This window comes from Sycon ciliatum, chromosome 5 (genome assembly GCF_964019385.1).
Source record: "Sycon ciliatum chromosome 5, ocSycCili1.1, whole genome shotgun sequence".
Lineage (NCBI taxonomy): Eukaryota > Metazoa > Porifera > Calcarea > Leucosolenida > Sycettidae > Sycon > Sycon ciliatum.
Genome location: NC_088647.1, coordinates 20,596,543 through 20,608,021, shown reverse-complemented (window position 1 = coordinate 20,608,021; position 11,479 = coordinate 20,596,543).

Here is an 11,479-nt window from a genome sequence, read left to right as displayed (position 1 = left end):
GGGATCTGCCGTTCTGGTGCACGAAAGAAGTAAGGGCATAATATACGTAGATCTATGTACCTGATGTACACGGCCAGGAGCGGTACGTAGTAAGTCTGTGGATCTATCTACTCCCGGCAGTCCCGGGATCCCCGTGCAGACAGTTTTCCAGAACTCAACACTGGACAACCCTCAACAGACAACACTGCCCTGACAAGTGTCGGGATCGCTAAGGACAACCCGATGTCAAGGGAACGCCAGAGCCATATGCGCCATAGTATGACTATGAAGTATGATTCGTATGAACGATGTCGATGATCATGATGATTGACAATTTTTATTTATTTTAATATTTATTTACTTTTTTTTATTGAAAAACCACAAACCTCCAGTACATATGTGAATGGTCTTTCGGAGGATTAGCAAGACGAAATTCGCGTTCGCGTTCGCTCTCCAAGGAAAGTCGAACTCAGTGACGGATTAGGGCTTGAAAGTGATGACGTCAAAAAACGGCCAGGGAGTACTAAGTTGACATCAGATTTCTATTTTGGATCCACTAAGGTGTGACTTTGCTATTGCCTCAGTATGTGGGTGCATAGCAACCCACTCATGTCGTATGCAGGGGTGACTTTTACTTCGCCACCAGTTGTAACCCCGCCCCCAGTAGCCAAATCAGTCAGTTTCACTGGTAACATCACCTTGCTGAGAGTAAGACGGCTTGAAATGTGCTTGGATCCATAGAAGTGGATCCAATCCGTGGTCCACCTACATAATTATTTGTAGGCTACATGCACCGGACCACGAACATCGGAACAGGCTCATTCCACACGCGGCATTTGCCTGTAGGCTGTAGCTGTGCGCACGCGGGCGGGTGCGAGTTCATGTAGACAGTCAGTAGAGTCAACGTATCGTAGTTAGAGCTAGTACCGTACTAGTAGTAGTAGTAAGTTTTTTTTTCTTTTTTTTTCGGAGTTGCCAAGGGCAGCTTTATTTTTTTATTTTTTACATGTAATACCAATGATCAAGTCAAAGGAAAAAGAAGTTAAGAGAAGTGCAAAGTAGAGCTGGAGTGCAGCCGCCCGATAGCGGACTGAAAACTACTAGTAGTAGAATGAAAAGAGCACAGACGAAGCAAATACAGACAAAACCAGAGGCAAATGGTATCAAATGCGAATGCCTGCCTCAGCAACCGCCAAGGTGGGAGGTGAGTCCAACTGCACCGGCCGAAGATTCCGGGATCCGCGCAAACACATCACGCTGGACCGGAGTAGGGCAAAACTCAATTTGCATCGAACCCAAGACATAACACAGCTGTATGCTTCTCCAGTCTTCGCGGCTTGAAGAGAAGCTATCCGCTTGTAGAGCGACTCCGCGTGTTTGCCCAAACCACCAGTGGTAGAGAATATGGCCGGAACAAACGACGAATGCTCTATGTCGCGGACACGTTGCTCGTAGCAGCGCCGCTTCTCCTTCTCGTGCTTGGTGTAGCAGGAAGCAATGGAGGTGGCGCGGTTTGAGGTCGCATGAGGATTGAAAACCCTCACATCGATGAAGGTGCGCTCAAACCGGCCACCCCAGATGCCACTTGCCGCAACGTCGAGACGGGCCTGCTCAGTCTGGATAGCGGTGCGATACCGGAACTGCTCCCCAGTGACCGGCTGCAGGTGGGGCTCCACGGAGACATTGTGAGCCACTCGCTTCAGCATATGGGCAGTGAGGTCACGCACCTCATTGTGCCGCACCGACGGAAACCCCCCTGTGGGGCAAGACAAAGCGTGAGCGACTGAAAATGTGGCTCCACAGCTGCAAGATGATGGCAGTCGCTGTGGAAGCCAGCCGTAGCGCAAGTGGATTCCGTCGCGGAACTCACCCTTGGTGAGGGTCAAGCCATGCCGCTTCAAGGGTCGACAGGTCAGCCAGGAAGAAGCTCCCTTCTCCGACGCTAGTAGTAGTAAGTACTGTCGTGGACATGGAAGTCCGGTAGTACTAGTAGACCTACGTCTACGGTCTAGTAGCGGCCCCAGGGCGCTGGCCATGCAACCGCGGAACATGCATTATCAGTTATGCGATGCAGCGAGCTAGCTGGTCCAATTTCAAAAATTCAAAAATTGGATCCCGCGGTTGCATGGCCAGCGCCCTGGGGCCGCTACTAGACCGTAGACGTAGGTCTACTACCGGACTTCCATGTCCACGACAGTACTTACTACTTTTTTTCTTTTTTTTTTAACGCATTACGTTTTTTTTTTTTTTTTTTTACAATACCATTCACAACGTTTCTTCAGAATTCTCAAACTCCATTGCAGCGTATTCCTTGCACTTGAAAACACCGCCATTCCGGCAACAGGCTCTCAGCTGCACCAAATAAATAACTTTGCCAATATTTCGCCCATTGGGCATCATCAGGGCATTGAGGAAGGGGAGGCCAAATTACGAAATATAAAGACGAATAATGCAGGCAGATGAATGTTCTAGAACTAACACATCATGGTGACACAATTGGCAAGGCCAGCAAACTAAACAATCATCACTTGTAAGGTGACCTAAACAAAACGAAAGATGAGAAAACTCACACATACACACAGACACAATTTGGCAAGAAAACTAACACTAACACTAACACTAAAGTTTACAATCATCACCTGTAAGGTGACCTAAACAGAAGAAAGAAGACTAGTAAGACTATCACAGCACGTACAAGAACACTTTCAAGTGTGGGAATGCTAAAGGCGATCTATGTATATGACAGCGGTGTATGTGCAAAGTATGTGTATGTGCTGTGTCAGGTGGTAAAGTCCAGTGGTAGTTCGAGGAGATGGGTGTCGATTCCAGTGACGATCCGGTGACATCCAATCAGTCAATTAGGCGCCAGCCGTCATCGCAATTGACTGCTGGTTTGCGCTTCCTTATCTCGATAGCTTCAAGCAGTTTCCTTGATGGTAGCGAAGCCTCCCTGCCGAGAATCTTTGCCTGGTGGAAGGGCAGAAAGTTGGAAGACTTTAAAGATTCTCGATGCTGGGTACGATAGTGGAAGCCCCAGGGAGCCTTCGCCACCATCGCCCTTGCCTCTCGGTAGTGCTCAGCGAATCGGTCCCTCACCGGCCGCTCGGTCTCACCAACGTACAATTCCGCACACAACGTGCAAGACATACAATAGACAACACCTTTGACTAAATACTGACTATCCACCATACTCGCATCACATGCACGACACTCCATTGGTCGACCTCTCCCTCTCTTCACCTCCGATCGCTGCTTCTCACGGGGACACACACGTACAGCACTCGACGATCGGACCAACATATCCTTCAAAGAAGGACCAGACACAAAGACAACACGAACATGCGGACTGAACTTTCGAACACGTCGTGAGACACGAGCGGCAAGTGAGTCGTTGATGTTCACACTGCATTTATTCGCACAGCAGAAAAGCAACCAACAGAAAATCACGGAATCATAGCAAACAAAACAAAATCATCGGATAATAAAAGTGTGGCTAGACACGGCTACTCCGCAAGAGTCTCAGTCACGCAACTGACAGTCGTTGACTGCCAGCACAACAGGAGTGGCAGCATCCAAACGACTGCGGTAGGGAGAAGCACGGTGACCACGGAGGCTCATGTTGCAGGATCGAACCAAAGCAAAGGAGACAAGAGAGCGGATCCAGGACATGACGGAGGAGTAGGGTTCATGCCGCTTCTCCGAAACCATATGGCCAAGACGCTTCAGGAAAGCGTGGGCTACCTTGCCGCACCTACCAGATGCACTGAATACCAGTGGGAGAAAGGAAGCATGCTCCACCTCCCTGACGCGTTCTTCGTAGGCCCTTCTCTTCTGCTGTTCGTGCTTGGCATAGGTGGACGCGGGAGTTGAGGAAGTGTTCGAGCGCGCATGAGGGTTAAAAACCCGAACATCACAGAACGTGCGCTCAAAACGACTTCCCCAGACACCAGATGCCGCCACATCAAGACGAGCACCATCTTCCAAGATGGCAGAGCGATACCGGAGCCTTTCACCTTCCAGGGGCTGCAGAGGAGGTTCTATCTTCACATCCGTTGCCACTTCACGCAGTAGGTCGGCTGTCAGGTCGCGGATCGTGTTATGGCGGAGAGCCGGGTATCCACCAGTTGGGCACGAAAGAGCATGGCTGGTGTTAAATGCCTTGCCACACACACAAGTGGATGGCAGGCGGGGAGGGACCCAGCCGAACCGCAGACAGAGTGCGTCTCTGAAGGCGCCTTTGTGGAGGACAAACCCGAACTGCTTCAGGGGCCGGCAAGTGAGCCAGTTGGACGCTCCTTTCTCGGCCGCCATCCCCAGGGTTCGCTGGGTGGGCACATCACACGTGGCCAGGAGCTGACTGGCTTGGTCTCGAGAGGCTCTCCTGGTTGCTGCTGCTGCAGTTAGCTTGGCAGCATGGATGGTGGTGGGCACTTCGTCCATGTTGGTGTCTTGGTCCAGTATCCGGCTCACGAGGATGTTGGTGACAGCGACAGACATATTGTATTGGTCCGTCAAAGACCTCGGGTCAATGAGACCAAGACCACCTTCTCGACACGGGAGGGACAGTATGGCGCGCTCTTCGTCACCAGGTGCGGGGCGACTGGTTAGAGCAGGGATGAACCGCTGTCGGATGGAGTGCTCCAGCGGGTCTAGCAGTCCGCTGATGCCTGGGACCGTCCGGGCCACAAACGACCACTTGTGGCGGAGGCCATGAATAAAAGCAGCGTATGCCGCTTGTGGCTGAGTGGTGGCGAAGTCAGCCAGTCGTCCAACCTCTAGCGCCCATGTCTCTACCTTCTCTGTGACATATTGCTTGCAGAATTCGGGAGACCCAAGTACCGCACTGAGATGCCGCCAGCCATCCGTGCGAATCTGGACTGCCGTGTCAGCAAACAGGGATTCTGCTTCTTTCGAATGGTGGAAGCGGCAGTGGAGTCGTCTGCATACCACGACTGGAGTGCTCTGCTCTGAGACACTTCCTGGATGAGAGGAACGGTTGCCAGGGCATACATAGCCATGGCTAGTGGATCTCCCTGCGTGGTGCCTTCACAAGACAGGAGACATTCACCATCCACAAACAGCCGAGTCGGGCTGCGGTAGCTGTTGATCAGTGCCGGAGCGATGGTGGGGCAGGTGTGCTGGATATTGCGCAGTGAGACAGCACGGTTAAGGGAGTTAAATGCGTTTGACGCATCTGCAAACAGAACGCCTTCCGCCTCGTCTTCCTGAAATGCTGTTTGCATAGCATGTATTGCTGCTTCTATGCCACACTCTTGACCCGCACATAGCTGTAGGCAGCCAGCTGACTTCTGTATTGAAGATGTACTTTTTTTTAGTACTTACTACTACTACTAGTACGGTACTAGCTCTAACTACGATACGTTGACTCTACTGACTGTCTACATGAACTCGCACCCGCCCGCGTGCGCACAGCTACAGCCTACAGGCAAATGCCGCGTGTGGAATGAGCCTGTTCCGATGTTCGTGGTCCGGTGCATGTAGCCTACAAATAATTATGTAGGTGGACCACGGATTCCCTGAGAAGAGGAAACCTATCAAGTAGATCTACTAGTATTGTCTTTGAAACGAAGTGTTTTCTAAGCCGAGCGGAAACTCATCGCCAACGGGTGAGAAGGCGCAGCTTGGGTGATAACAATATCTGCCTGGCGTTACTTTAGCTATGAAGTGGTGGGAGATCCTAGCCTTGGAGGAGCTGCTTCCAGTCCTCCACAAACGCCTCCATTCAACGGTCATGGACATTGTAGACATTATCGTCTCGGTTCAAATTCTGGATCTCAGCAGCGTTGAGTACGCTAGAATTACCCATGACCAACTGATCCCACACGAACGAGTAACGGAGCTGCTGCGACAACTGATTATCGTGTCGGCTGAGAAGGACGCCCTCGCTGGCGATGCTGCCGATGGTCCTCCGTCTAAGGAATTCACCCAGCTATGTAAAGCAATCCGTGAGGTAGGTGAATCGGACGTGGCTGAACAGCTGGAAGCGAAGATACAGCAATGCAAGAAAACTGGAAGCCCCGAGAAATTAGTGAAGTGTCGCTTGCTGAAGTCCAGAGTAGTAGGCTGTCTGGAAGAGTCGATAGAGGAGGTATGTGAAATGTACCACCAGGTAGCTGAACATGAACGTGTGGTATTGCTAACAGCAGAGGAAAGAAAGCAGAAATGCCTGGCAAAATATAGCCAGTATCTGCAGAGCCTATGCCGGCAACGTTGCAGGAGATCCGATATGTCAGGTGCTGCTGACGAGTTCCTGCAGGAGGATGCTCGCAAGGCATACATTTCCATGCAAGCACTGAGTCAGAGAGAAGCCCTGCGTGCTGCCAGAGCGTACAAACAGAAAGGCAAGGGCAAAGTAGCTGAGCTGGAAGAGGCACCTGACGACCAGGGATCATTTCCATTGGAGAGCCCGTCTCAACTTCTCACAACACCCCAGCAAAACAGAACAGCTAGGAGGTCGAATGGAGCAAGTGCTACTGAAGGTTCCTCTTGCCAGCGTGCCGCAACGAGGGAGCCATGTAAGACCATGATCATGGCAGATGCTGGTAGAGGCAAGACCATGCTGTGCAGACGGGTAATGGCAGATTTCGTATACAAGGAAAGAGACGATGCTGCCACTGCTACTGATGATCTACGTGATCAGTTTGACTTTGTCATTCCCATCTGTGTGCAAGATGAAGACAGCCTTTCCACAACAAGTTGGAGTGACTTTCTCGGTTTTGACCAACTCGAACTGACCGGAGTGTTGAACAAAGATGAGAGGGAAATCGTGCTGAAGCATTTGTGGGCAAATTCCAGCCGTGTCCTCCTCATCATTGATGGTGTTGACGAGAGCAGCGCAGATGCTTTCCGCTACAACTCAGCCGCACGTGCTTTCATGGAGGGCGAGAAGAGCATGCTAATGGATGCTTCCGCCATCATCACCAGCCGCCCATGCCAACAGGCATACGAGATTGTACCAGACTGCGCCATGCACTATCGACTTGGTGGATTCAGCGAGAAACAGCTGCATGAATTTGTGTGCAGTCGACTGGGAGAGGAAGACGCCATGGCATGCATGTCAGAGCTCAGACAACCGGCCTACAAACATATGAAACAAGCAGTGCAGAGCACGCCACTACTGGCCACACTACTTTGTCAGCAGTACTTTCTCTCTAACAGTGTTCCTGCATGCACTACTCTGTTCTATGTACAGTACCTGTGCTCCGCCATTGCACGACTGGAGAAGAAGCGTGGTGCCACTTTCGGCAATGTGTCATTGGCACGCGCAGTCCAGAGTGAGTTCTGCGGAGGACGGCTATTCGAATGTGGCGAGGAGGTAAGCCTGTACACTGTTGTTGAACATCACCTTGAAGAGTTTGTAAGAACTGACAGGCCAAGTGAATGCAATGCTGAGTGTGTGGAGATAGTGCGAGCTCTTTCCGCTTTTTACAAGCTTTGTTTAGAAGGTCTTCGTAAGCGGTCCTTCTCCTTTCCAGCAGCTGCTTTGCCAGAGGCTGCTGTGTGCAGGTGTCTAGATCTTGGCTTACTCTTTCAGAACAGAGACCGGAGGTCATCCTACCGAGGCCGAGTCACCATCACCCTCCCACACATAACAATGCAAGAGTGGTGTGCTGCACGTGCGTGTGCCTCGGAACTGAATTCAGTTAGCAGCGCTAGAGAGTGTTTGGGAGACTTTGGCTTGGAGAAGGAGAGGTGGGAGTTCTGGAAGTTCTTTGTCGGCACAGCTCGGAGTGATGTCTTGGATGAGATATTGGCTGGAATGAAGAATTCATCGTCATTCGCTGGATCCTTAGCAAAGAGGTTTCGGCTTTTCCTTATGCGATGTTTAATGGAACACCGCCTGTCAACAGGAAAATTAGGCTCAACCTCGACTTCAATCCCGCCGCAGTCGTTCACTTTTGCCAAGGAATCTGTGAATGTATCTGGTATGACCCTTGATGACACAGACATCAAATCTGTGTGTAGTGTATTGGAGGTTGTGGAGAATGGAACTGTTGATTCTCTTAATCTGGAAGGCTGCAATTTGAAGGAGCATCAAGTAGCAGAACTTTCACCACTTCTGGAAAAGGCTCGTGTTGTAAACATATCTTCCAATCCACTCAGTGGATTTCCGCTGAAGAGCATTTCAGATCAGCTGAAGGTGTCAACAGGCGTCGATAACCTGATGCTGAAACACATTCATCTTACTGAAGCAGAGCAAGATGAAGCATCACTGGCAGCGTGCTTCATGCATTCCTCCTTGACAGCAATGACACTGAGAGGTTGCAAACTAGACAATGTGCGTTTGGCGTCATTAGCTGAGAACATTTCCTTGTGTTCCAACCTCAAAGTGTTGTCACTGGGAGAGAGTTCTTTTGGTTACGGGTGCGGGACAGATCTAGCTCGGCTCATGACCAATTTGCCCAATCTGCAGACTGTATTCTTGGATGCCATTGGCCTTGGTGATGATGATCTTGGAAAGGTTTTGTCAGCGCTCAGCGTCCATCATTCCATAGCCAAATGCAACTTTACCAACAATCAGCTCAGCGACACAATTAGTGATCATCTGCTACGCTTCTTTCGCAGTCGACGTTCTCAGGAACAGGAGCATAGTGCCGGTGTCGAAGCAGCTACACCATCTTCACAACCAACCCAGTGTGAAATCCTGCTAAGCGGAAATCCTGGGGTTACACTCTCCCTGCTTGAAAAGCTGGCTCAGTCTGGAGTATGTGGCAACGATGCCGTGCACTTCAGTTGCTGGTCTGTCACATCCACCTCGGTCATCCGTAAAAGTGTACCAACACTGGTCAGCGAGCATGGTGGCTATCTGCTTTGCTTTGTACCAGATGAATCCATGGCTGAGCTGGGAGAATTCCTTGTGACCGACTCTACCCTGAAAGAACTGCACCTCGCTCGCAACCAGCTAACTGACATTGGCGTTCGTTGCATGGTGATGTATGGGCCCAGCCAATACCAGTATATCCGTTACCTGAACCTTGATGGTAATAACATACACCTGAGTGGAGCTGCTGTTCTTGTTGACGCCTTCAGAAACTCAGCACTGCTAGTTCTAAGGTTGGACAGGAATCCTCTCTTCTACGGCGCTGACACAATGTCAACCGACTATGCTCTCTTCTTCTCTAGCCTGGCAGAGCTCAAGCCTCTGAAATGCATCTCGCTGCAGAGGACAGGGGCTGATATGAGCATCGCTGAGAAGCTTTTCGACACTCTGCGACCACTGTCGGTAGTCTTTCTCAACCTGGGTGAAAACCAGCTTGGAGATGATGTCACCACACTGCTAGTATCCCTGCAAGAGTGCAACCCCTCCATGGAGATTATAGATCTGGAGAAGAACAGCATCACTGACAGTGGAGTGACCGTTCTGACCAGCTGTCCAGCCATCATGGATATGGAACGAGTGCTTCTCTCTGGCAACCGCATTGCAGAGCAAGTAGTGCCGAGGCCACTGTTACTGGCAGAACACTGCTATGCCCCTCAGTTTTTGGTAGACATTGCAGAAGAGCATGATCATTGATTCAGCAACTGGTCGTTCAGGGACATAGCTTACTGAGTGTGGTGCAGCATGTCCCCACAGTCTTTGGCCGGCTATGAACAGAACGTAGAATCATTTACAATCATGTACATGTACACCAACACTGGCAATGCTGTACCTGCATGTAGCTGCCAGATGAAGGAGTCCCTTGCACATTAACAGAATTGGACTATGGAAGGACTGTTACTGTTACTGTGAGTAGCAATTGTAACTAAGGCAACCACTGCAGCTGTAGTATCTATAGTAGCCATGGTAATCATTGTAGCTATGGCAACCATTATAGTTATGGTAACCATGACAGCTGGAATCCCCTGTGTGCCTACTCAATCTGTGTGGAAGTTACTAGTTACTATACGTGTTCTGAATCATGAAATGTGCTTGCATTGCCTTTTATACTTCCAGGTCTACAGATAAAATAGACAGTTTGCAAGTGAAAATTTAGATTTGTATTTTCAACTTACTGAGCTTCTTTATAATTATTATCTGTATACTTGTTGCATAACTTGTACATTATCAGTTCTCGCTGTGTGCGAGGCCTCGAGGGCTGCTATGATCGTGCACGGCCTTTTAATATTTCCTGAAAACACCCAGTCACTCAATCAATCAAACAGAACTCCCTGTCCTTGATCTGATGCTGCGCTTGACTTGATGATGATTTCTGTTATATATTTACTGGTAAATATTCATGCTTTGGATATACATGTATAGCCTTTGGACCGTTTGAGATTTTCCGGCGCCCCGATAAAACCCATAAGTAGAAGATCAGGCAAAAATATTCGAATTATAATTTATGTTAAAGAGAAAAGCACAACCAAGCTTTCTCTAGATCGAGGCATTTGGTGCATTATATTGCAGTGCCAGCATGAAAGGACATTCCGTAGGTACTTCTTCGCCAAAATATATAGAGGTACATGACTGCATGTCGGTGTAGTCTTGGCAACTACATGACTACAAGGAATTGTACGGTGTAACACTCTATTTTAGTAAACAGCAAAGATCAAGACAAGAGCACCGAATATGATCCGGAAAGGGCTTCCCTCTTCATCGGTCATGGCAAACAGTGAGTAAAATTTGGTTTGCCATTCTGCATACCTGCACTTGCAAATGAAACAAAGGAGCAGATGAAGCAAATGACACTGCTTAGTCCAGTTTGTCAGAGCTGAGCAAGATTGAGCTATAGACTTAGACATTTTAACACATGATTGTGTTATTGGTAGTCCTTGCAGCGGAGACTTTCTACACACAAGTTCCCGCTGGTATGATCCAATACTGCCACGAGTCCTTAAATTTGTTTTAACACCACTGTGTGACAAGGACATGCATGGCACGTGGTCCCATGGAAGCCCGCACCGAGAAATCGCGGCATTGAAATCGGACTAACCGGACACTGATTAATACGCAGAATGATCTATTACTACATGTACAAGAAGCCAGGACGAAGTATCTTGTGACAGGCAATGCTTGCAAGACAGGCGGGGATTACATAAGGAAAATATGAGACATACTCATGAAGAGCAGATTCTGCTGTCTTCATTCAAACCAGGGAGTACTAAAAAACAGTTTCTAGTACCCCTGGCTCTAAGTGGATAAGCAAGCTAGCTGGCAGCTAAACGCTCTAAGTGGATAAGCAAGCTAGCTGGCAGCTAAACGGCCACGAATAAGCAAGCACAAGAAAGAAAGAAAAACTCGTCAAAAATTGCCTACAAGTAAATAAATCTAAACTAAATGCTACAGGAAATACTGCTGTCTACGAAATAAAGGCGAAGGAATAGAGTTGAATGGTGTGTATGTTTGAACGTGATGATGAGTGATTGGGTGACATGAGCCGGGAAATACTCCAGTACTGTTGGTAGGGAGTTGCGATGATGGAAAGTGTGATATGTCTGTGTAGCCGAGTGTCGGATAAACGAGTGCGGATGTAACACGAGCATCAAACCGAGTACGACG